We start from the raw sequence: 22598 nt of genomic DNA, 5'->3' as shown, positions 1-22598 counted from the left end.
TCATCTCTATCTCCCCAGTATCTAGCCTGTGGTGGGTGCATACTTCACATTTATTGGATGGAGTTAAGTTTCTGTGATACTTTGAGAAGCAGAACCTGTCCTACCCTCGTTCTTGACAATAGAAACTCCTTTCTTGGTGCATTGAGCCTGTAAATAGCCCCTCATTCTTCCAAAGTCTGAATTCCGCAGGCCATGTTCTCTGGCACTAGCAAGTGTGCTCTCCAACTGTTAGAGTCTCCCAGGACCTGGTTTCTATGTCGTCTCCCCACACCACTTCGTAGGTTACAGGCAGGTACTCTTGGGTCCAGGGTGAGCTTTGTTCTGATTTGCAGCATTCTCCCACCTTGAATATCTGTTCAGCACTGAGCTTTGGGGCTCGGGCTTATTTTCATGTTTTCATTACAGGCTGCCACTGGGTTCTTATGAGGCAAATTGGCCCCAACTCTTAAAAAACAAACAGCCTCTCCTAGTGCTTCAAAATAATTATCTCCAAAAGGGAACGAGGCAGCCCATCCATTGTCAGTCCTAAATGACATCATGGCTGGTGTGCAGTATTTAGAAGATTAATAACATCTGCTTTTTAAATCACGGTTGGTCGCAGACCCTGGAGCTCACATCAAACATATGGGGTATTTTGTATGCACGATGTGCAGGCAAACTCTACACAGCCAAGGCCACATGCTACAGAAAATGCTGTAATAATAACACTTGCTTCCCTTTATTGAAGGCCTTATATGAGCTGGCATGTACTGGCTCTGGAAAGGTATGATGCCTCTCTTCACCAAAGTCAGCTTTGCAGGACTGGTCCTGTGATTGCCACTTAGCTTAAAGAAAAGCTAAAAATCCAAGAGATTTAAAAACTTAGCTAACTTGTGCCCAAGAGTAAGTGATGACACCAGGATTTAAACCCAAGGAGCTGTGATTCAAGACATTCAAGGTGGGAGAATGCTGCAAATCAGAACAAAGCTCACCCTGGACCCTAGAATACCTGCCTGTAACCTACAAAGCGGCGTGGGGAGAGGACGTAGCAATCAGGTACTGGGAGAGTCCCACAGTTGGAGGGCATGCTTGCTAGTGCCAGAGAACATGCCCTGTGATTCAAACCAAGATTCCACCTCTTGCAACCCTTCACTCTGTTTCCAAATTTGGATCAACAGGGCACACCCGGAAGCAAAGAGTCTACAAAGCATCCCTGATGAGATGGGACCATTCACTCATTCACTCACAATTACCTCTCTTCCTCTATCCACTTGGGAACAGCCCAGAAAGTGGAGTTTGACCAGAGCCAAGGCTCTATCCTTGGAGAAGGATCTGCACTTGTTTCTTGTTGCGGAGTGAAGTGACTCTTACAACTGCTGATCCAGAGCTTGCATAAAATCTCCACTGACCAGTACTCAGAGGCCAGGTACAAGTGAATGACTGCATTTTAAGCATGTTTGTCTGGGGTTTGTTTTTTGTTTAGATTAGTTTGGGTTTTGTTGTTGTTGTTGTTGTTGTTGTTGTTGATCAGGGTTAGGAAAATTGGCAGCCTGTCTTTAGTTGCTCAAGCAGGTTTCTGTGAACGATGAAAGGAAAGAAAGCATGTCACCCAATGAGTAGGGGCACAATTTTGAAATGTTTCCAGGACAAAATGGTAGTTCTGACAACTTGAAAGCAATGAATTAAAAGTCAGGACTGGTACCCTCCTTCTCCTTCTGCAGAGGAGAGAAGGATCCAGAGCATGTGCAAGGAAGGACTGCCTCCGCAGGTCCCCAGAGGCCAGAGGAGCCAGGTCTGCATCTGCCTGAGGCTTTGGTAGGCACCTTCTTGCATGAGAGATCCAACCCCACATTGCAGACCATCTCTCCATCTCTCTAGAAAATATGGAAGGGAATGACGAAGGATGAAAATCTAGTGCCGTTAAAACCATTTTGTCCACATTCCCTAAGCTATTGACACCATTTGAAGATGTGAATCTTCACTGGCCAAGCAAGACCTGCTTTATGGATGGGGCTGTGGGGGGCTTTGTCCAACATGGGCAGCAATTTTAGTGTTTGAAGCAGGAGGACTCCATGCACCAGGAGCCAGCAAATCCCTCTTACCACCTGTTTCTGTAAATAAAGTTTTATTGGCACACAGTCCCGCCCATTTGTTTGCCCATTGTCTGTGCTGCCATGCAGCTTCCAGAGCAGAGATGAATAGCTTTGACAAAATCTGAAGATACTTGCCATCTGACCCTTTGCAGGAAAAGCATACAAGAAAGCATCCATACCACAGGACCTGCAGTGAGCTCGATTTCTTTGAACATCAGCTTTTCTCATTTATAAAATAAAGAACTAGGAACAGGTGGATTTTATGGTATGTGAATTATATCTCAATAAAGCTGTTAAAAGAATGAAGATGCCAAAGACATGAACATGGCAATGCTGTACGAAGGGATAAAAGAGATACTAAGTAATGGTCACATAGCAGGTTGGCATAGAGACAGATCAACAGTGTCTGTGGTTCTACTTTGATGAACAAACAACTCATAAAGCAAGTCCTAATATCCTTCACTTATCCATGCACTGTGGTTTAGAGAAGTTAAGTCACTAGCCCAAGGATGCACAGCACCAAATGACAGGTTCAGGATTCCAGCTCTGGGCTTTGGGCCCCCAGTGCTTTTTTCCTGTGCATAAGCCTGCCTTGAGATCACTGTGACCCGCAAAGTCAAGATAGACAGAAAGGTGGGAGTGAGTGGTGGGGACAGGGAGGCAGTTTTGTTAAAGCTGGAAGGAATGCACTTAATGTCTCTCCCCCCCTTTTGGTTTCAGGCTGTGTGAATTCTCACTGCCCTGTGTTTCACTTTGAGCTGGGTGTTCATGGGAGCTCTGTACTTCGCATGAAATCTGTCCTGCCTTTTGCTTGGTCGGGGGGTGAAACTGTCAGAAACTGCTGAGTGGGGTGCCGTTGCAGGGCCCCATCAAAGGTGCTGGCCGGGGCTCCCAGACCCAGGTCTCAGGCCGGCCAGCCCACAGCTTCCTCTGGGCCAGAACACAGTCAGCTCGTTTCGTTTCAAGTTTCAACTCACCTCCTTTCAAGTTTCGCTCTTGAGCAGTTCACACAGAACCTTATCTTCCTCCCTCTATGAGCTTGTCTTGGCTGTGAGGTGCAGCCTGAGATGTCAATGGTCCTAGATGTGGAGCTGCCATCTGGAAGATGCAGAGTGGACCGGACCTGGATCTGTGGGTCGGGAACTTGGGGTGTGAGTTGGGCTCTCAGCCCCTAGATGATGATATCTGAGGGCCACCCAAGCACAGACACCCCTCCAAACCTCATCCTGCCCCCTTGAGTAAAGCAAGGGTTTAGACTGGGAGCTCGAAGGTCATCTGAGCTCTACGGATCCTCCAGGCCTGTTCAAAGGTTCTACATCTGTAAGGACTCACATTTTCCATCATTTTGCAGATCTGCAACAGACTTTCCAGATTTCCTAGTTTCCCTAACTCTTTTTACAATTTTTACAATGGAGGAAATAAAACTCAGAAATGCTAAGGGGAACAGGATCTATCTCTGCCAGTTCCTGGTGCAATGCTCCATCCTATGTCTGAGTCCACCCCCTGGCACATGCTGCTGCCCCATGTCACCTTTGATTTGAGCCTTTCTTGTAAACAAAAACACGAAAAAGGGGCTTCATTAATACTTATTACACCTTAGATAAGTTAACAGCAATTTTCTTTGCTGTAGCCTGGCAACTTTCCCAAACATCTGGTCAGGGCTGGGCAGGCCTGGCCCTCCCACCCCTCAGAGGAACAGTTAGGACTGCGAAAGCCTGGAGCCTTGGGCCTCCCCCGGGACAGATGCTACCTAATGCGCTGTCTGCGAGGCTCGCTTCACTTCCACAACACCTGCTTTCCGGAGCCTAGCTGCCACTCAATCCCAGGCCAGTGGAGCATGGGAAATCAGGAACAGGGGGAGAACACACCACTGTGGCTAGGGAGATGACATGGCATCTGTGAGGAGGGACCCAGTGGCAGGGAGCACAGAGAGAGAGATGGGGCTCAACATGCAGTGCTGTGGGGACGATTGTGATGACAATGGCTGTGGTGTTAAGACAGGCTGAGGTGCTCCAAGTCCTTCCTGCCCAGGCTCAGTGGGCTTGCTTTGTGTCTGGACGCCCTGTGTTGCTTTTTAATCTCCTTCTGGCCTGGGGCATCCTTAGCAGAAATGCAGCCACGTCTGACTGGGATACACTGACCCAGCATGTGGTTCTGATCCAAACTTCTTACTGTTGTAGTCAAATCACTCTGTCCAACACTGCAGACACAAGTACTGAGCCCCCACCATGTGTCATCCTGGGGACTCCCTGCTAAGAGACAGAACCAGAAGTTAAGCAGGGTCCCTTTTTTTAACCAATGAATATCTAGTTAGGCAGGAAGAGGAGGAGAGTTGACCTCAAAATAAATAAATAAATAAAAGGATCTTTGATATTTATAAAGGAGTGGGGGAAAGAAGTAGGAGTAGGGGAGATAAACCTAAGACCATGGGGAATGAGGAGGAACATTGAACAATGGGAGATGTGGGTGGTGGCCAGGAAGGCTCAGTGGTAGACAAGTGTCTGAGCTGAGTCCTACATTGGGTGGGGGTCAACCAGTTAAGAAGGGACCGGTTGACCGGAACAAATGCAGTAAGCAAATCGGCAGAATGATAAATCTCACGTGAAACACCCGCCATAGTCCTCCAAAAATATTTGCAGCAAATATTGCCACATCTATGGGGCAGTAGGTGTCCTTGGACATGGCGGTCTTCTGGATTTTTTTTTCCCCTACAGCTGAAATGCAATCCATTTGCAATCCATTCCCACATACTGAGAATGTGCTGCATGGGAAGCCCAGTGTTGGGAAAGCTGTTGCAGAAATCACTGGGAGTTACCGCTCAAATGCCACCTGCACACCTCTTTTGTATGAATAGACTACGACTTTGTTTGCCACAGCAATGCACCTAGTCTCAGGGGGTGAATCTTGATCAGTAATAGGCCATTTGGGTCGATGGATTTTGCTTTGCTAGAGACACTTGCCCAGCCTCCTTTGCAGGGGATGTAGTCATGTGACGCAGTCCTGGCCAACAGGTTTCCTGGGAAAACACTGGCTTTCTGACCTCATCCTGTGGTATAGAGCTCCCCAGCAGACCCAAATTTCCCCTCCTTCCCAAGTACTAATCAGCCACTATGCAGTTTAAAAAGAAATAACATCAGTGAACCCCACCAAGTTCTAGATCTGAAACCAAAAATATGGCTCAGAGGTATTTTTCTTAAATTTAGATATAATTACATATAACATGATATTAGTTTTCAGTGTAGAATATAGTGATTCGAGATTTATATATATTACAAAATGATCACCACAATAAATCTAGTTAGCATCCCTCACCATACGTCGTTACAAAGTTTTTTCTTTTTTCTCTTATTATGAGGGCTCTTAGCCACTTTCAGTTACGCAATACATTATTATTACCTAGAGTCACCATGCTGTACATTGCATCTCTATGACATTTATTTTATAAATAGAAGTTTGTACCTTTTGCTCTCCTTTACTAGCTTCACCAACCCCTCGCCCCCAGCCTCTGGCCACCACCAATCTGTTCTCTGTGTCTATGGGCTCAGTTTTATATATAGCATGACTACTTTTAGCTGAGAGACTCTTGGAAAATCACTGAACTTCATCAAGCCTCCATTTCTTTTGTGGCATAACTAGAACAAAAATACTCAGGCCACAGAGGTTGGTTTTGAGGTATGGATGGACCATTTACATATATAAACTCTGAAAGCGTTTTCCAAAAATGCCATTCTTAATGATATTATGGTGTTATTCCCTAGACTATTCAATGTGACTGGTATAATTACTATTTATAATTTTTCTCAGTTAATTGTATTTTCCTTATATTTATGACTAGCAAGTTATAATAGGAATTACCAAGACCCAGTTTTTCCAATACCTTTTTACTTTTAAAAAATTACTTTGAGTCTTTTTCATAACATTTATGAAGTAAAATGTGGTCATGCACTGACATCCTTTTTTCATAGATTTTCATCAATTTTATTAGTTTTGTATTATTCTATATCATGCGACATTAGTTATATTTCTTTACCTAGTAATATTTTTAGTAGAGATAAAATTAATGAATAAAATGAAACATATATTTTTATTGAAGTATAATTGACATATAACATTATATTAGCTTTAGATGTACAATGTAATGATTCAGTATTTGTCATGTTGCTAAACGATTACAGAATCTGGTCACCATTCATCACCACACACTGCTACATTTTTTTTTCTTGTGATGAAAACACTTAAATTTACCTTCTTGGCAACTTTAAAATATGCAATATTATGGACTACAGTCACCATCCTGTGTATTTCATTTCCATGACTTGTTTACTTTATTACTGGAAATCTGTACCTCTTAATCCCTTTCACCCGTTTCATCCACTGCCCACCCTCCTCCAGCCTGGCAACCACCATTCTGTTCTTTTATATTTTTATATAAGAAATAAAATTTGACCTTACTCAATTTTTAGATCAACACATATCCTTTTGATTTAAGGACTTTGAGTGTTACCCAGATATGCCTGGCAACCAGTGAGTTTAGATAAAGCTTGAGCAAGAGTGTTCCCACAAGTTGGCACATTTTCTCACTGAAAGTGTGTGTTGTGACGATCTCAAAAGTTCCTTTTCATGTAGTTTAATATCCTTTCTTTTCTTATGGCAGAACTAGTACCTATCCAATCAATTATGTGCTTAATCAGTATGAGTGGAAATGATTTCCCACTTGTATAGGTAATAAATATTATTGAAATACCTATCAAATCAGCTTTGGATGAATGCAGAAACATTATAGAGTGCACAGAACGCCTTCTAGATGGGAAAGCAGATCTTAAGTAATTATAGCTACAAATGCTACTAAAGAAAAGTACAGCATACTCTAAAACTATACTGGCATAGGAATGGAAGGGTCAAATCTCATCAGAGACCAAAGAAACCAGTATAGTTCCTCTTGGAGGTCTACACTATTACCTGTCTTTGTCCAGGAAGTATGAAAGCCATTTCACTTCTTCCTATAAAAAATCATCTCTCAAAAAAAAAAATCATCTCTCTTCTCACTTTTCCTATTTCTCTCTTTTAATATCTGACGTTCCAGGCAGACCTCAGCTTGGTGAATGGTCGCCTGCATGTTCTACCTGCCACTCGCTCTATGGCTTTAGGAAAAGATGAGACTTCCCCCTCCATAAAATAAATAAATAAACAAACAAACTAATTAATTAATTAGTTAAATTTAAAAATAAAAAATAAATAATAAAAAAAAAGGATGAGATTTCCTTCTGGCTGGTGGCCGCCATTTTGCTTCTATTCTCTGCACTCTTCCGTAAGAGACAGAGAGCTTCTTCCTCCCACTCTGTGCTTTCAAGTGACTTTCTGTCACTAACCCTCCACAAATTTTTGCGGAAGTTTACATATGATTGAGACCCCAGTCTCCTACATTTTAGCCAAAGTTCAAATGGTGACTCATCTGTTGGGTTTAGATCAAACTGATTTGAAGCCCTATTTGTTTCCAGATAATATTTTTCTTTGTATCTGATAACTTTGTGTAGCAGATGGGTAGAGGAAGCCCTAATATCCAAAAGGCATGATCAGGAATTACCACATAATTTGGAAAGATGGGAGCCCTCAAACATAAAATCTGTACTCTTCTTTTAAAAGTCTCTTCTCAGAGCCCTTAATTATCACTAGAAATGAGTATAGAGCAGAGAGACAGATAAGCACTGAGGGCATGGGCTTCTTTTAGCCTTGTTTGATACACATCACAAGAAAGACGGGGCGGCAATCCATTACCCACATGACACAGGGCCTCCAAAGATATTTAATGATATGTCAGATGAGGATGAAAGTTGTGAAGACCTAATTAAAGATATACAGGGTGGGGCACAGGGATGTGTATGGTTTCCAGAGCCTGGAACAAATGACAGCAATTTGGAAAGATTCACAAATGATTTAAGCTAAAGTATTACATCTTCCTTTCCAATGGCCTGGTGATTGGGGACCATGGAGAAAGGAAAGAATCCTATCATTGTATTTTCCTTTCTCCTTTCTCTTATGTTTTCAAGTGGGTGGTGAGTAGGAGAGAGAGATGATAGACTTCATTCATCTTTATTTCTAGACATACTTTTAATATCATGATTAAATGATGTTCTGCTAACAGACTTGACAAGTTAAGAGAACGAGAAATGTTTATCGTGCCAGGTACTGTGTGAATCGAGATATATCATCTTTAAAAAAAAAAAGAAAAAAATATATATTAGTTTTCAGTATTTATTCCTCATTTTACACTATATGTGCTTTAAAAAAATTTTTAAATAAGTAAAAAAAATCATGTAAGATCTTAAATAATACTTAGAAAAATACTTTAATTAAAATGCCATCTCTGGGTACCTGGGTGGCTCAGCCAGTTAAGCGTCCCACTTTTGATCTTGCCTCAGGTCTTGATCTGGTTGTGAATCTGAGTCCTGTGTTGGGGCTTACTTAAAAAGAAAACAAAAAACAAAACAACAGAACACTCTTTCTCCACTCTGGATGAGGGAAACAACATACTCAAGAGACACAGCTCATGGTGGGGTTGAGCTTCGGTCTGCAGTTGGCCTACGCTGAAGTCCATGCTGCTCACAACACTGCACACTTGCCTAGGGGAGTTCTTGTCTCCCTGACATCCATGGAAACTCTGGATTTCACTGCAACATGGAACTTCCAGGGCAGAGTACCCACAGGTGGTCAAAATAAACCACTTCCTTGATAGATGACATACTCTCCTCAACAATGGCAATCCCTACATATCAGATAATAGAACAATATATATATTGGTCTCTGCCACTGGTGCCTGACACAGAGCCCCTGGAACTCTTATCTTTTCTTAAGTGATAAGAATGCCTTTGTTCTAGTGAGGTGACTGGTGGGGGCCGGGGACTGGGGGACATCTGGGATGGCTCCTGGGTGGGGGCTGGGTGCCCGAAGGACCAAGCCATGAATAGAAGCTTGGAATTTTCAGCTTCATCCCATCCCCCAGAGAGGGGAAAAGGGCTGCAAATAGAGTGAATAATTGATATGTCCATGTGAGAAGGCCTCTGTAAAATCCCAACCGTAGGAGTATCTGGGAGCCTCCAGGTGGGTGAACACATCTATGTGTTTGCACTGTGACACAACCCACCTGCACAGGGGCAGAAGCTCCTGCACTTAGGGCCCTTCCAGGCCTGGTGCTCTGTGTCTCTTTATCTGACTGACACACAGGAGGTATGCAGAAGGAGGAGGACTGGGTTTGTCCTTCTATCACAGAGATTTTCCTGAACACTCACTGGGGAGGGGTGATCTTCCATTTGTTTACTTCATTCAACAAATACGTATTGAATGCTTAAAAGCTTAAAAATTGCACAACTTAGAGTCAATTAAAATGATCAATTGGTAATTTTAAGAGATGCTTGAGCATTTTTCAGTATCTGAGACATTTAATTCCATACATGGCAGGAGGCATTGCTCAGGAGAACCAGTCAGGTCAGCTTTCATATTGGTCTCAGTGTCCCATTAAACCTGGTTATTCTACATACAGGTTTGGCCTTAAAATCCATGTGTAACTACTAGCAATTCAATGAAAGAATGCTTCTTATTTTCTGGTATAGGATGATGTCAAAAAAGGTAGGACTTGTTAAAAGATATTCCTAGGGCTGGTTCAACCACCAACCAGCCAAGTGCCTTTGATTAAATCATTGGACTTTTCTGAGGCTCTATTCCCCCTCAAAAGAGAATAATATGAATAATAACAGAAATAGTAATAATGCCTCTCTCACATAATTGTTTTGAGGAATAACTAAGATCCTGGCATCAACATCCTCAACACAATGCCCAGCTCTCTGTAAATTAGGCCAAAGCAAAGCCCAGATTTGTCATGTTGATTAAATTAACTAGCAAATGTGGAAAATAAAAAGCAATGCATATTGAAAATTGCTGTATACATTCACTTTTTATCATAGCTATGTCTATCTGTCTGTGTAGCAAGCTAGTTATCTATCTCTCACCTTGTTCCAGAAATAATTTAATGTGGTCTCTTTAATACTATTATCTTGTTTTATGATTCATTTTCTAGTCAACCTTATTCAGGCACATTATTTTCTAGAAATAATAATTATAGTGATTTCAATATAAAATACAGTATACATGTATTGTTGGTTTCCTTCTAAGAGGCTGTCATCTACTTGTAGGTGTAATTGCTACCACTGACATGAATTTACAAGACTGGAAACTGTAAGGTGAACTGTACGCATTCACAGACTCATACTTCAAAGGGCTGAGAACAGCAAGGAAGTTTCCATTTAAAAAAACAAATCATTAGGAGTCAATATACTATCTTTGCACCAAAACTTTTATCATGTCCTTGGGTATAAAAATTCTATGTTCAAGGTAGGCTTTTCATATTAAATTCCACTCAAAATAACTCTATGGGACAAGGATGGATATGCCAAAAGCTCCAGGGCTTTGAAAAATATTGAGTCAGAGCACCCAAAAGGATCCTCTATATAACCTGGTCTCATTTAGTGTCAAAGTGAGTCTTACCTTTTCAACATTTTTGGGAAAAGGTTATCTAGACCTTGCTTGACTGCTCAGAGTAACAGGGAGCTCACTACTTAGCAAGGACCACAAATCCATTGGTAGGCATCTCTAATAGAACATGTTCCATTGTGAATTGGAAAGAGGGGGGGCTGTAATTGGGACAATCTGTATGTTAAAAATATCAATCGCTTAACTTGCCAGGTAATCTTTGGCAAGAAATTTTTTTCCCACTGGGGCCATAACTTCTTTAACTATAAAAGGGGAGACAGATAGATTGCTCTGAGAAAGGTTCTATGGGATGACCAGGGTAAAGTGCCATTATAGCTTAGCAGGTGAGGTTTTACTGGGCGCCTCACCTGCCAAGCTATACTGGCTCAGTAAAACCTCACCTGCTGTCTCCTGACTTTTCCTTCCTTTGACTTGAAATTTTGCTAGTTGGCAGACATTGGAGATTGGGAACTATCTCATAAAAAGTAATAATAATTAAAAACAAGACAAAATTAGACTTCTCCCTACTTTTCCTAACAACGACTGGCTGGGGCAGAGAAGCCACTGCCCCATTAAGACAGGATGTGTGTTCTGCATATCACTCCAGGCTCTCCACAGCCAGTTCACTCCTTTTATTTTTTAAAAAATATTAGCTGAGTGTGATATGTGCTGAGGTTTTGTGACCTCTAATGTGTAAAACAGACTGTACGTCCCTCCAGATCATTTCTCCAAAAGTCAACTTACACTTTCTATTACCTGACAACCACTGTGAGAGCCTGCCATTACAAACAGTGTAGTTGGCGCCCAAAGTCAGCATCTTGGGGATGATGAGAATCACAGGGCTGTGCCCTCTTCAGGGGCTGCTGAGGACCCCATCCTCTCCCCTCAGATCTGCCCATGTGTGAAACCAGGTCAACACGTTTCCTAGACTTGTCCTCAGGGAAATTTTGCAAACCCCCTTGCTTTAGAAGCAGGCTGACTAAGTGTTATCAATTCATACTGAAATTTACACTCTCCTCCTCTCTCTGGTCCCATCAAACACTGTGGAACATTCTGCCGTTTGTGATCAGGCAAGAGGAGGGTGCCTGTGTAACTGGTGATATTGGGTTTCATATGTGGGCCAGGAAAGTCTCTGAGGGTCTACTCTTCTTAGGGTGGGAGACACCTCTCCCTCTGACACCTCCCTGCAGAGTCAGTGGGCTCAGACCCAGCTGTGGTCTCCGAGAAGCTCAGTCTGGAGGCTGGATGCCATGCTAATTCCCCTCCTGCAGCAAGCCCCAAGGTAAATAATAATAACAAGAGTTATTCTGTTGGCTCTTTGCCCTCAAGCATTGTCACACCCAGCCCCTTGGAGGGATGTGCTGAAGTGTGAAAACCCTCAAAGCAGAAGGCAGCAGGTAACCTCCGGTGGATGATCTGGCGCCAGACACTGGGGAGCTAGTAACATTCCAGGGCTCTGGTGGGGTTTGGGGTGCTCATGCAGAGTCCCTCACACTGGGTCACACTTCCAGTTAACCATCAATGTCCTTCATTCACTCGAAAATCATGGAGCACCTAGTCTCTGGCTCTTCTCAGGTGTTTGGAATACATTAGTGAATAAAACAGATCTAGGTCCCTGCCCTTGGGGAGCTGACATTCAGAGAAGAGAAAGAGAAGCAATCACACAACAACGTGGTACGTTATACAGTTCAGATGTGGTAAAATAGGAGTGGTAGAGATGGCCCGGGAGGCTACAGGTACCATGCAGATGGCTGTGAATGGGCTTGGGCAAGGAGGAGTCGCAGAAGCAGTCAGATGGTTGTCAGCGATTTAGAGCTTGGGTATGAGCAGACAGTTCCTGGTTTTCCAGTCTTGACTCTAGTAAGAGCCTTCCAGAGTTTCCTTGTCTATGAATTGAAGGTGGTGATAGTACCTTCCTCAGAGAGCACAGGAAGGATTAACTGAGAAGGATCATGGCACCCACCGGGTGCTTGCTAAGAGTGTCACCTCATTATTGTTAGCACCTTCGTGTTGCGGTTATAGAGACAGAGGCACAGAGAAGTAGCACAGCTTCCCCAAAGGACAGACATGGCGGGAACTGAGCTGGAGGTGCAGACTGCAGGTGCGTCACAATTCATCGTCAGCTATGATAATCAAATGAACAAGTGGGTTGTGTCTTCCGGGTATTGTGTGGAAGACATGTTCTACTTGGCTCCCCTCCTTTCTGGGACACGGACAAGAGGGCACCACAGCATGTCCAGGGGTCAGCTCTCTTAGATACCTGGCAGGATCTCGAGGAATAACGTTTGATCAGTACATCTGTTGTGGGAGGCATGGTAAGCCTTTCTCTCAGGCCCTGACCTTTTAAGGAGAGGGGACAGCTGCTTGCTGATTAGCATCCACGTGACCTTATATATAATTAAAAACACATTAAGTCACCCAGCCGAATGGTCCTCCTTGGACCACATGGCCCCAGTGCACTCAATTCCCAGAGCGCCCCTTCTTAACCCTTTTATCCTGTCTGTCACTCCTTGACCCTCTCCTTCCTTAGAAGGACATGCACTAAATAGAAAAAAGGCAGTGGGCTGCTGCAGGGGGGAGGGTAGAGGGAGGGGAATGGCTTCTTTCCGGGTACTCCCTACATCCTTAGCTAAGATTGCTGCCAGGGAGTGAAACCAAAGACAGGACAGTGCAGTAGAGACCTCCTTACCCCTTTTACTAGGATTATTGCTGTTCCCTTCATATTCCTCTGGCATCAGCATGGCCTGCATGCTAAAATCTTTGCAAACACCAGAAAGGATGATGACTAATTTATTCATTTCTATACTTCATTCATTCATTCATTCATTCATTCATTCATTCATCTACCTTATGGAGGGTCTCCTGTGCTCTGGGCTCTATAATAGGCCTAGAAGAAACAGAAAAAAAAAAAAGAACAAAGCAGGATAGCAGCAAGCACAGGGTGCCACAGAACCACAGAAGGGGGTAAGAAATGCCCATGAGGGAAGGATTGATAGAGAAGAACATACAGAAGAGGCAAAGCATGAGTTGGCACTTGGTGTGTGAGGAAGAATTAACCTAACAGAGACAATGAGGAAGACAGAGAAGCATGTGTGGAGGCTGAAAGGTGAGCAGGACTGTGGTTCATGGGTAAGGGCTGGAATAAACAGTGCAAAAGGGAGAGAGTGACAGGGCCAGGGGCAGGGGCTACATAAGACGGGGTTTCGGAAAAGCAGGGAGAACTTTGAGTTCTATTCTGATTCCAAAAGGAGACATTGAAGGGTCTTAAGGATGAAAGGGAGAAGACGACTTTTGTATTTTGCAGAGGTGGCTCTGAGTACATGTGGATAATAGAGCAGAGGGGAACAAGAACAGAGGAAGAAAAGTCAGATAATATACTTTTTGTAAAACTCAAGAGGAAATATAATGGGGACCTGAACCTAAGTCATGGTGGTTTGGATGGAAAGGAAAGGTTTGATTCCAGGGAAATTGTAGTGGTCTCCATAAAAAGTAAGCATTTGTATCAGTCAGTTGAGGTTATGCTAAGAGTAACAAACAATCCCCAACCACAGTGGTTCATAGCAACAAAGACTTACCTGTAGTTCATATTTACATTTGGCACAGGACCCTAGGGATTCTGTGGCTCTGCAACATGCCCTCCTCACTTGGGTCACATACTCTCAGAGAAGAGAAAGAGAGGAGAGACAGACAGGGATACCCAAAACCTGTTCAGAACAAGCACACATCACTCCTATGCACACTTTCTTGACCAAAGCAAGCCACGTGACCATGGTTGGCAGAATTCTGGTGGGAAGGACTCTGCTTTTCCTAAGAACCACTTTGTTAGAAGGGACAGAAGATGTTTTCACAACATTATAGGTGATCACCATCTGCCACATTGGTCTCAAGTATTCACCTTCCTCCTTTACTCATGCAGAATGTACTCAATGTTTTCAAGAGTCCTAGCCGATCCCACTGTCAGATCAAAATCTAGAAGCTCATATTAGCCAATATTCCAACTCTGAAGGTAGCTCTTGCTCAATGAGTTGGAGGGAGGGATAGGTTAGAATGAGAGGAGCAGCTGGAGGGCAATATCACTCCTGTTGAAGAAGAGAAAAGTAAGAAGTGCCCATTGTATTAGTCCTTACAAATACTGAAATTACACTGGGCAAATATGATAAGGAGTCTCTACCCGGAGGTAGGGAATGTTCTTAATGGGCCCGGTTCTCTCCTTGGGAGGAGCCCTCAATCCATCATTCTGCACAGCTTTTGCAAGGCAAAGCATGAATTCTGAGGTGGTGTCAGAAGTGTGGAATTAATAGTTTATTTTTTTGTAACATTTTGACCCAGAATACTCTCAACTCTCAGTTTAGATTGGTTATGACGTTAGGGTATGTGTGTGTGTGTGTGTGTGTGTGTGTGCACACACAGGTGCACTTAGAAGTGTATTTAAATTGTGTGATAGGCATTGAGGAGGCCACTTGGTGGAATGAGCACTGGGTGTTACATGCTACTGATGAATAACACCGTACATGTTAACTAACTTAAATTTAAGGAAATAAAAAAAAAACAAGAATTGTATTTAAAACAGCAAGTTCAAGCTTATTGCAAAATCAGAGGTCACACTCAAATGCTGGTGCCTCTCTCTCCTATGTTAAACTGATTTTATATTTAATGATTCCAGCTCTTCCTTTGGACATTGACATGACTTCTGAGATCCCACCAGGCACTGTGAATGGGTGCTGACAGAGACTGTGGGTGTTGGGAATGTGAACCCAGTTGGAGAAGAAAAGAAAAATTAAAGACTACTTCTCCAAGACTCTGGGCCAAACTTGACCTACTATGAGTTTCCATGTTTCTCTTCTGTGCAGGTCTAGCTGTGTCACTAGTTAAAGTTTAAATGTTTAATTTTCTCTTCTTTCTTCAAAGAAAGAGAAAAATTTTATGATTTTATAATGTAGAAATGCTGGCAATTGATAAACATTCTACTTGCTCCACCACACATTTAGGCAGGGACATCCAGCTACATCTGGACAAGGGCTTGAGCAGGATTGACATTTGACACTTCTGGAAAAAATGTGGAAGATTCTATGTTCAGCCTCCTTGAGGAATCCCTTGGCAGATAAAGCAGCTACAAGATGGGGTTTCTGTAAATCTAGATCCCTGGATGAAATTCCGTATTGAGCTTCATGGACATACAGCTTGATCAAGACATAGGCTGTCATGAGGTGACACCATCGAGATCGGGGAATGTTTGTTACTGGGCAGCCTCACCTAGAGTTTTCTGACTGACACGAAAAATCAAGAGTTCTTCTCTGCCCATTAAACACAATCTCATCACTTATCTTTCAAAACAGTACTTTAAAGTTCCTTTGGTTTAAAATTCTCTCATTAAGAAAAAAAAACACTATGGGAAGGGAATCTATTGATCAAAATGATGCAGCGCTTAGGATAAGGCTGGAATATGATCCAGTTCTAAGGCTCCTGTCCCACACTGCAATTAAAATGAGAGTTTCTCTCTTTTTTTTAATCTAATAGAGCCAGTCACATGCTTGATATCACATTCAATATTCAAAATTACGCAAATGGTTTCAACATCAGCTACTCTGTCCCAATTAAAATTAAACTATTTGTACTACATGCATATTTATACAATCATCCCCTCTGACTAGATGTAGTCACGCACATAGACACTGAAGCTACAGCATGTATTGTCTGAACAAAACAGACACAGGAGAAGGGCGGTTGGTATCGGGGGCTGGGGCTAGTGTCTCCATTAGGCAGGCAGTTTAATTTAAGGTTTAAAAAATGGATTTTCAACAGCTGATACATGGCAGATTTAATAACCTGACATTTTTTCTCTCTCTCTTCCTAGATAGTCCGTTCAACTTTGACTGGACCTGTTGCAGGATGATATGATTACCATAGCGTGCACCCTCTGGCATTATTTAAAAAAGCGAATCCCTAATCCCTGCTTAATTTTATGAACTGTCAAAACGATTCTAAATATCTCCTCTGTTTGCATTTTCACCTCGGGACAGGAGTCCAGAGGTACAGATTGGGTGTACAACAGTGGACTTCAGGCAATTTTCATCTCTTAATGCCTGTAGCGTGAGAGGCTGAATTTGTAATAATCACCAGATTATCTCTAAAGATCGCTCTGTTGTACCTGCAAAATGGTTCTGCGGGAAAATGCAAAAGATATGGAAGAAAGTAATTGATGAGAGGCAGGAGATGATTGCTCTTCCTAATCCCTGATGGAAAAAAAAATACTCGCACCAAGACAAATGTCGGTAATTTCTGTTAAATGCTGCTTGGAATTTACAGTTGTGGAATCCTGCTTGAGAGTCAAAGATGGCCTCTGCCCCTGCAGGCAGCTCACAGAGCTGGGGCAAAAGGACCGGGAGTAATTCCCAAAATAGGTCCAGAAGAGGAGACAGGATCCCAGCTCAGCGAAAGTTCAGAGAGTGACCCCTGTAGAAAATATCAGATGAGACAATGCAGGAATGTTCCCGGTGCGTCACCTGGCAATGTTTGTTTCCCTATTCCTTTCTTCTCCCTCCTGGACACAGGCAGCCTGGGGATGCAGGAGGAAGATCAGGGTCAGACACCAGCGTGCTTCCAGATACTGTGTGACTTTGGGCAAATCACATGCTGTCCCTCTCCAGGCTTCTGCCTCTGTACCTGACAATTGAGGAAGAAGGTGCCCACTACTGTGCTTTTGGCAACAGATACCGTCAACACCATTGCATGGAATAGAGGGAAACTGAGCCCCTTTTCTTCTTTGGGAACTGGATTCACAGTTCTCCATCCTTGGTTCTTCTGATCCTCATTCTGTGCACCAGGGGTCAGACTGGTGAGAGTATAGGGCAGCTCTTGCTTCTGTGCCTCTAATCTTAGGGAAAGGAGAAAAGATTGAGTATAATCACAGGCAAGAAAAGGTTATGTGTCTGGGAAGATCCCATCTTACCTCCAAAACACAAAACTGGTGGTTTTGAAGATGCTCAAATAATCATGCAGGCAAAAGACTACTGTGTAGCCACCCCTCACCTCAAAGCTCTAAAAGCGAAAGTTTTAGTAATAGAGTATCCCAGAAAACCAATGGAGGTTTACTTAGAAATCTTGCTCTCCTTTCTAGCTGACTGGCTACGGGGACCAGAATGTAAAATAAGGCAATTATTCCTTTTTTTATGATTGATAGAGGAGGAAAAGTCAGACTTGAGTTTATGTACTTGTAAACAATTATAATAAATTCCAGACTGAGTTAGGTCTTCCTGTATGGTGTCACTTTCCCTCAGAGAAAAAGCCAATTCGTTCTTAGTTCTGATGAGCTAAAGAGGCTGAATCCAACACTCTGCCTCATGATGCCTTGGAGTTGTCATCATGGAAGGCAGGCAGGAGCGCCTGGGTTCACAGCTGGAGGTTTCTAAAGGGTGGACTGGGTGTGTGGGTCCCCCACATCAGGATGTTTTAAAGGTTGTCTTTGTTTTGTTTCCAATCTGTGGAATTTAAATCTGTTGTAACTTTGAATCTGTGACATCTTCAGGTCCTTTTATCGGATACTCCTAAGTAGAGACTTGGATGTGAAACCTTTGTGATATAAGCTAAAATTGACTCCAAACCATCAGAAGTTGGGAGTCTCCTGAGAAAACTAGTACGATGATTTTTTTTTCATTTGCCTCTTTTTTTTTTTTTTTTTAGAATACGCCGCATTGATAAATTACTAAGCTATTTCTCTTCTTATGAGGAACTTTCTCAGAAGGAAGACATTTATATCACTTCCGCATGAAAGCAGTGCCATCACTACCACTTTAAATGCTGAGCAATAAAAAATAAAAAAATAAAAAAATAAATGCTGAGCAATAACTAACCATGATTCCTTACAGTTGCTTTAAAACATTATAGTTTATAAAGTGTTTTTAATACACTGTACATCATACCAACAGTGTGTCTTAATATTGTTTTATTGACTAATAAAATATTTTAAATAACGTTAATAATATTTAATATTTAATAATATTAATACTATTTAACATTTCACACATATTAAAGTAATGAATGACGAGAGCGCTGCTATAAACCAGATATTGTGTAGGTGCTTTATGTAATCTTGTTCCATTACTCACAGCAATACCAAAAGGTTGGTCTTATTCATCATGGAATAGATTAAGAAAATGAAGCTCAGAGAGAGAAAGCAATGGCTTGACCCAGGTCACACACCTAGTAAATGACAGAGGCAGAGGCACAAAACCAGGTCCTCAGATGCCAAGTGCAATAATTTTTACAGTGCATAATATTAGCCAGGTTTTTTTTTTTAAATGTGTCATTTGCAAATTACATAACCCTCTATGCTCTAGCATTTGCAGAAACTCCGGTGGTTTGGGAGGGTAAATTGCCACTTTGAGGTCCAAAGGCTTCTTTGGTACAATAAAGACTTCTACCTTTTATAAAACCCGGGATGGGAAAATTAAAAACAAAATAATCTGGAAAGCAAGTTGAGCATGGGTTCTCATTAGAGAGAGCAAAATCCTTTCTTTTTCGGAGGAGGCATTTTGTACATCATCACATGGGAGATGCGTGTGCAAATTTTGTACTGCAGGGGCCCGGTGTGAACATATGGGCCCATTAATCATGAAATATTGATTGTGGATTGAAACTACGAAACAGGTTCAATGACACATGGGTTTGTTTTGTTGGTCTGAAGTGTTAAGTAAAATAACACAGAAGCCATGTTAACATTCATCTCCTACTCTCCTTTTGTTAGCGGGTTAGTGCTCACCCAATTCACATATCCTCAGGTTTATGAATTATTAATCAAAAGAGCTAAAAAGTCAATCCAATCTGGTTAGATACTGTAGTTCTTGTGGCTTCCAAACTTTTAAATAATGAATGGTTTCATCACTTCCCCAGTGGATGTCAAGCAAGAAGAATGTCTGGAATCAAAATCCCACTGGGTAACAGAAGCAACATAGTCAAAAAAAGTAGTAATTTTTAATAATAGCAACTCCAACCTATTGTATCATCACTGCCACTCTCGAGAGAGATCATTTCAGAATGGGAAGGAGAGGTGTCTTGAATAAAGGGCTTTATGGGATCAAATATTGCCAGAAAAAGCAATATAACATGAGGGAGTTGGTAGAGGATACAAATACATCCACACACATACATTATATTGTAAAAAAAAAAAAAAAAAAAAAAAAAAGCATGCTTTTGCTGTTCCTAATTCTTCGAAAGGAAAACGTACCTTTAATTATTCCTTCTGTTGGAAGAAATCTCTGATGAACACCTCTGGATGAATGACAATTTGGGGAAAACAGCTTGGAATAAAAGGGAGAAATAAAATGGGGTTCTTAGATTGGCTGGATTATCACGAACAATGGGACTCTGTGCTGACAGGGAGGTATTTAGTGGGTGATAACAGAGTTGAAAAAAAAAAAAAGACCAATTCAGAAATAACCGCTTGTATCTGGCAGGAATATGGTGGAGAAATGCAGAGTCTAGGTAAAAACGTAGAAGAGTAATAATAGCAAGTCTGATGTGTGACCAAAGACCAAAGGTGAAGGCATGCTGGAATGAAACCAAAACGGATGGCTTTGGAACTCTGTACCGTTGTAGAGAAATCTGTTGAGTCACTTTGTCTCTGGGTGGGGGCACTACTGAACGAGAGGACCTTAATGGCTGAGACCTGGCCAGCCAGTGAGCGCTTAGTCTCTTGATTCATTTTGTCCATCCTACTGCATGCTAAACGTCTTCATTCACTCTGCAAATGTCGATTCGCTCTGACATTCCCATTTGTAATACAAGTTCCAAGTCCCTCCAGAAGTTCCTAACCAGTGTGAGGAATCGCAGGAGAATCGCAGGATGCTTGCATGCATTTGACTGAGTGATTGGGCTGTCCTTGGGGAGGATGTCTTCAAGATGAGCAATGGGAAATGGGTGTGCCTTTATTATTAACCATGCTTTTGCCCCAAGTCCCATCGAGTAGCTTTTTGGTAAAATGTGCTCAAATATGCATAGATTAATAATGAGCCCAAATCCTATTTTTTCCCCTTTTTCTTAAGTTAGGGCAGCTATATAAAATACAAGTTATCCAGTTGCATTTGAATTTCAGATGAGCAATATATTTTTAAGTGTATGTGGTCTCAAATAATGTATGAAACACACTTATACTAAGAAAAAAAAAATCCTGGGCTTTCTGAGATTCTAATTTAACTGGGTGTCCTGTATTTTAATTTGCTACCCTACCCTAAACCTAAACTCAAATCTCAAGATATCCTCATCTTCTGAAGTTGTTTCACATGGACATAATCTTAATGAAAATGCCACGTATAAATAACTTAGGTTTAAAATATATGTTCCCATTGCATCCCCTTGCTCCTTTTCTGTCTCTCCCTTTATTTTCCTTCCTTCCAGTTTGACTGAGCAGATGTGCCTGGATCTGCGTGCTGCTCGTGAGGGTATAAAACTGAATCAGACCCAGCCCTTTTCCTGGAAAAGCTCCCAGCCTCCTGGAAGAGAAAGGCCTGCAGATATCATTGGTCAAAAAGGGATACTTTGATGCAATTTTTTATCCATCCATCCATCCATCCATCCACCCATCATCCTTCCTCCCTCCCTCCCTTCCTTCCTTCTTTCCTTCCTTCCATCATCCATCTATCCAACCCTCCTTTCATCTATCCATCTTCCATCTAAATCTGATTCGTGGAAGAAGTTGTCGATTCTGCTTCAAAAGAGAATCTTGCCACACTCTTACACTTTTCTTGAATACAGATATCCCATTTTAGGGATGTTAAAACCAAGTCTTAGAGAAGTTACTCAGCACTGTAGAGCTGATAAGCACCAGGTTGGGAATATAAATCCTTACCCTCAAGACACATCTCATTTTGATATAGAACAAAAGGCAAGAGTTAAACATGCACATTGCCACCTTCTCTCCTTCTGATGTTTTTTTTTTTTTTTCTTTGTCACAGATCCTCTGCCCCCTCATGTGCCAACGCTCACACATTTCTCTCTATTGACATCTGTGGCATTGGGCCCTGTGACTCCTGTCACCTGTGCTGAGCCGGGCTGCCTCCTTCCCCTCCCCCGCCTTCCTCGGCTGGGTCTCTGACCGCAGGGGCTGAGAGTCTGGCCTCTGAGCACCACTTTCTCAGCGGGGCACTTCCTCCCGCACGCTGCTCTGGCAAGTTGTTTATCTCGCACGGGGATAGTAGCAAAGATAGTATCTGTGGAACTCTATCTGTCTGGGCACAGATGTCTGCCTCCGTGGCAGCCGGTTCATCTCCCTGCTGGGCCTCACCTTCCAGAAGTCTTCTTCTTCCTCCACCCCCCCCAGGGCCCCTCCTCCATTTTGCAGAAGATTAGCTGAAACACAGCAGGGCAGAGCAAGTGGCTGCCGGGCTTCCCCGGGAGCACTGAAGCTGCTCCGGAGGCTGCCCTTCCTGTCCTTCCCACAGCTATTCAGATCCCGGTTCCCGCTGGGCTGCCGATAAGGAGGGGTGGGGGAGGTCATGGGGGCGTCTGGGGGCCCCTGATGGGAGTCAGGGTAGCAACTCATTGAAGGACTTAGGCTAAAGAGAGCCAGCGCCCAAGAGCGTGGCTAATTCCAAGTGGCCTCACCGTGGTCAGGTGCCCACGAGCAGAGCCTTCGGCCTGGTGCTGTCCACCAGCAGTTTCTGTGCAGACAGAAGTGTTCCCTCTGTGCAGTCCAGCGCGGTAACCAGCAGCCACAGGTGGCTTCTGAGCACTTGAAACGCGGCCAGTGTGACGGAGAAATGAAAATTTTAACTTTATTTTAATTAATTAGAGAGGCAATTTAAATAACCGCACGTGGCTCGTAGCTACCAAATTAGACAGCACAGATTCAGAACCTGCTGCCAGATGCTCACGTGACAGGTGCACCCCTTTGGGCTGACAAACTCGCTTCTTTCTGACCCTGCTAAGGCTAGGAGGAGTCACTGGCTTGCTTGCTCCTTATTCACTGCAAAGCGTGATTAACAATCACAAGGTGCAATAATTGAGAGT

Source organism: Canis lupus, chromosome 8 (genome assembly GCF_003254725.2).
Source record: "Canis lupus dingo isolate Sandy chromosome 8, ASM325472v2, whole genome shotgun sequence".
NCBI classification, from domain to species: domain Eukaryota; kingdom Metazoa; phylum Chordata; class Mammalia; order Carnivora; family Canidae; genus Canis; species Canis lupus.
Note: the sequence above shows the minus strand (reverse complement) of the source record.